Genomic DNA, 5298 nt, shown 5'->3' with positions numbered 1-5298 from the left:
TCTGCTACTCCACCAATCTTCGTGTCATCTGCAAACTTACTGATCAGACCAACAATGCCCTCTTCCAGATCATTTATGTATATTACAAACAACAGTGGCCCCAGCACTGATCCCTGTGGTACACCACTGGTCACCTTTCTCCATTTCAAGAAACTCCCTTCAACTACTACTGTCTCTTATTGCTCAACCAGTTCTTTATCTACCTAGCTATAACACCCTTCACACCATGTGATTTCACTTTCTCCATTAATTTACCATGGGGAACCTTATCAATCCCCTTACTAAAGTCCATGTATATGACATCTACAGCCCTTCCTTCATCATTAACTTGGTCACTTCCTCAAAGAACTCTATTAAGTTGGTAAGGCACGATCTACCCCGCACAAAAACCATGCTGCCTATCACTGATAAGCCCATTCTTTTCCAAATATAAATAGATTTTATCCCTCAGTACCTTCTCCAGCAACTTTCCCACCACTAACATCAGGCTCACTGGTCTGTAGTTAACGGGAAATAGCAATTCTTGTTCAGTACTCTCACCAGAATCCTTTTACCAACACCTCAATAGGTATATGGTATCTGTGTCCTTAAATCCTAGCTGGAAATTCTGATATCTTATCCCTGGAGCTATCATACACCTAAGTTTAAACAAACTCAACTTGAGGTCCTCTTCAGTGTTCTATCCCAACATTTCTGGCCTGGAAATATCATTAATTCCTTAGTCTGGGGTGATCTAGTTTCATTTTACTCTCCCCTTCTCATGAGGGCTGTGCCATTTAATCTTCGTTAACCAAAGACTTCACAGAACTGCCCAAAACAAAGTAAAACTAAAACAAAAACCTCTCCCTCTGAACTATGGGCAATTTTGTTAAGGTAAAAAAATCTCCTAAATCTAGAAATATGTCCAACAGGCCTTAAAAAAACAGTGGTTCGCTCTAATAAGTAATAAAATCCCAAAGTAATCCTAAAGTAAACACAAAGTATGCCTAAGTAGCCTTCACAAACTGTTTTAGCAGGGGAGTGTTGCCAAACAAAGAGAATGTGGAATGCAGTGCATAGTTCCTTGATAGTGGAGGTGTAGGTAGATAGGTTAGCGAAGAAGGTATTTGGTACACTTGTCTATATTGGGCAGTGCATTGAGTATAGATGTTAGGAGGTCAAGTTGCAGATGTACAGGACATTGGTTAGGCCACTTTTAGAATACTGCGTTCAATTCTGGTCTCCCTGCTTTAGGGAAGATGTTGAACTTAAAAGGGTTCAGAAAAGAGTTATAAGGATTTTGTTGTGTTTGAGCTATGGGGAGAGGCTGAATAGGCTGGGGCTATTTTCCCAGGAGTATGAAAGGCTGTAGGGTGACTTCTTAAAGAAAAATCATGAGGGGCATGGATAGGCTAAATAGCCAAGCTCTTTTCCCTAGGGTAGGAGAGTCCAAAACTAGAGGACATAGGTGAGAGGGGAAAGACTTCAAAGGGACCTGAGGAGTAACTTTTCCTGCACAGGGTAGTGTGTGTATGGAATGAGCTGCCGGGGAAATGTTGGAGACTGGTACCATTACAGAATTTAAATGGCATCAGGATGGTATGGGAATAGAAAGGTTTGGTGGGATATTGGCAAAATGTTAGCAAATAGGACTAGATTAATTTAGCATATCTGGTCGGCATGGATGAGTTGGACCAAAGGGTCTGTTCCTTTGCTGTACATCTCCATGACTCCATAGTCATAAAGATGTCATAGAGCTGTTACCATGGGTTCAGAAATACTTACAACTTAAGTTTTAACTTCCAAATCACAGAAAACCCATATAGTGCATTCATAAAATTCAAAGCGCAAATCTAAAATAAAAGCAATTAAATATATATACAAGGGGTCCCCAATTTACAAATGTCCAACTTATGAATATGGACTCATAGGGGTATAATTTTAAAGACTCAATAGGAACAATTCTTGTACTTACAAATGGCTGCTTTATTTTGTGCTGCATTGTGCTCCAACCTGCTCTAGAATGGAACCCATTGACATCCTGGTGACTGCCTGTATAGAAATCAAATGCTATGTATTCCATTTGTGAGTTAAGAATCTATGTAATTCTTCCTTTAGAAATATTCAATGACCCTGCCCCCATTGCTGTTTGGTGAAGAGGATCCCACATAGTCATGACCCTCTAAGGGGAGAAAAGAACTTATTTCCATCTTAAATGGGAGACCCTTTACTTTTAAACCATGTCCCTTAGTTTTCATTTTCCCTCTCACAGGGAAATAGCTTTTCAGCAACTGTCCCACTAGATCCATTCAGAATCTCATACATTTCCCAAAGATCACCTCCTGTTCTTCTGAACTCCAATGGATACTGGCTGAGTCTTTCCACATAAGACACCCTCTTCATCATGGGTTTAATTCCTGCCCTAGGAACTTGAACTCATTCTGGGTCTGCCCTGTTAATGCAATACTGAGGGAGTACTACACTGTGGGAGGGTCAGTGCTGACAGAGTGCCACACTGTCATATGGTCACTTCTGAGGGTCAGTACTGCTGCACTGCCAGTAATGCTATAACTCACATGAGATATTAAATAAAGAACCAGTTTGTGTTCCTGGGTAGATATGAAAGTTACCAAGACAATAATTTGTAGAACAAGGATGTTCTTGTTGATGTCCTGCCCAATATGTTTTTCCCTCTGTGAATGACAATAGACTATTTGCTCGTTGTTGTCTGTAGGTGCTTTCTGTACACAACTGTCTCTTTTCATTCATGAGATATGGGTGTTACTAGCGAGGCCAGCATTTATTGTCCATCTCTAATTGCCCAGAGGGCAGTTCCAGGTCAATCACATAGCTGTGGGTGAGGGGTCATATGTAGGACAGACCAGGTAAGGGTGGCACATTAGCTGTCATTTTCCTTATATTATAACACTGCCTACACTTTAAGAGTATTTGATTGACTGTAACATGCTTTGTGATATCCTGAGCATGTTTGAAGTTGTATAGAAATGCAAGTCATGTTTAACTTTGCCAGTTGATGTTTTATTTATTATTTTCCCATCTATGATCAAAAAGGTACACAGCCATGAGAGATATTTCTATCTCAGTGTCACATGCAGGAAGATGCCTGAAAGCATTCAATTCCAGAGCTGACCCTCACATGGAAATATGAGGAGACGGCACATGGGCAATATTGAGCAGGTAGAAGAAGTTGTAAGGAGGCAACAACCCTAAGTTCCCTGATCAGTAACTCATCCCTCTCTCCTATGCACAGAGTCTATTGTTTAAATGTAACTGACCCAGTGAATGATTAATGTTGGCTTTTGTATCACAAAGATACAAGGAATAGCTGACTTTCTGAAGCTAGGCCTTTATAAAGTTGAAGTGAATATTGTGAAAACAACATTTCAAATTCTGAGATCTTTAGACAGCATTGCTCATCTTTCACCTCTGCATGGCTCCTTTAAAAATCTATTTAACTCAATTAATAACTCAAATGGCATGAGGACCAACCCAATTGGGATATAATCTTTTTTGAAACTGCAGGTTTAACTCCACACCAGCCCTGTTAATGTTGATGTTCACTTGTAATGGCTCAGGTCACTGAGCAGGCAACATTACCAGAGCTCTGGTATATTCCTCCTCACTCCATAGTACCTTGCTTCTCAACCCTGTTACCGCCTCATTAACTGAGGTCCTTGCTTTATATTGTCACTGCAATGGTGGTCATTATTTAATATAGCAATTAGGATACCTGGTGAATGGTGGGATGGGAATTGGGTGTATCTATCAAAAACCTCAATACTTTTCCACAAAGGTTCTTATATCAAGCTGTCAAATTCATCTCTGCATTTTGAATGAGTGTACGGGTTAAAGCAATAAAATCTGCTTAGACCACTCATTTTGTGCCCTGCATTTACTTGAATGAGTTCAACAGAGATCACCAACTGATACATGTATCAACACCAGTCAAACCATTAATTTGTAAGTTTGAAGTTATGATTTTTAGTTAGGAGAATGTGTGATACATACAAACACACAGATTAGGAGAAGGAGTAGACTTTTTGACCCCTCGAGCCAGATCCACTACAATTCAATAAGATCATGGCTGATCTGACTGTGGTCTCAAATTCATTTTCCTAGTTATCCCCAATGTGCTTTGATCCCCTAATCAGTCAACAAATCGATCTATCTCTGCCTTTAAAGTATTCAATGGCTAACTCTCTACTGCTCTTTGGGGAAGGGAGTTCTATATCCTCACGATCCTCTGAGAGAAAACATTTCTCCTAATTTCCATCTTTAAATGGGAAACCTCTACTCTACATTTTTGATCTAGTCCATCTCACAAGAAGAAACATCTTCTCTGTAACCATCCTGTCAAGTACCCAAGTTTCCCAGGATCATGTATGTTTTAATAAGATTATCTCTCATTCTTCTGAACTCCATTAGATACAGACCCAATGTGTGCAACCTCCCCTCATGAGATAAACCCCTCATCCTAGAAATCAGTGAAATGGATCGTCTCTAAGCAACCTCAAAAGTAGTTATATCCTTTCTTAAATAAAGAGAATAACTTGTGTATAGTACTCTAAATGTAATCTCATCAATGCCCAGAACAATTATAATAAAATATTTTTAGTTTTTTATATTGTGTTTCTGCAATCTCTCTCTCCATTTAAGTAATATAATTTTAAAAAGATTCCTTCTGCAAATGTGAACTAGTTCACATTTTTCTACATTAGAGTGTTGTTGGAAAAGCACAGCCGGTTAGGCAGTGTCTGAGGAGCATTCCTGATGAAGGGCTTTTGCCCGAAACGTCAATTTTCCTGCTCCTCGGATGCTGCCTGACCGGCTGTGCTTTTCCAGCACCACTCTAATGTAGACTCTGACTTCCAGCATCTACAGTCCTCACTTTTGCCACATTTTTCTACATTATACTCTATCTGTCAAATTTTCACTCACTCACCTACCTAAGTTTATCCTTTACTGTTTTGCTATGTCCTTCTCAAAACTTATTTTCCTAACTACCTTTGTGTCCTCAGCTAACTTAGAAAATATAGACAGGATAGATCGAGTGAATCCTAAGAAGAGTATGAAGGCAGTAGGAGTATACTCATGAGGGAAATCAGGAGGGCAAAAAGGGAACGTCAAACAGCTTTGGCAAATAGAGTTAAGGCGACTCCAAAGGGTTTTTACAAATACATTAAGGACAAAAGGGTAACTAGGGAGAGAATAGGGCCCCTCAAAGATCAGCAAGGTGGCCTTTGTGTGGAGCCGCAGAAAATGGGGGAGATACTAAATAAGTATTTTGCATCAGTATTT

This window comes from Hemiscyllium ocellatum, chromosome 32, assembly GCF_020745735.1.
Source record: "Hemiscyllium ocellatum isolate sHemOce1 chromosome 32, sHemOce1.pat.X.cur, whole genome shotgun sequence".
Lineage (NCBI taxonomy): Eukaryota > Metazoa > Chordata > Chondrichthyes > Orectolobiformes > Hemiscylliidae > Hemiscyllium > Hemiscyllium ocellatum.
The sequence above is the reverse complement of the archived record's forward strand: the minus strand, read 5'-3'. Positions refer to the sequence as shown.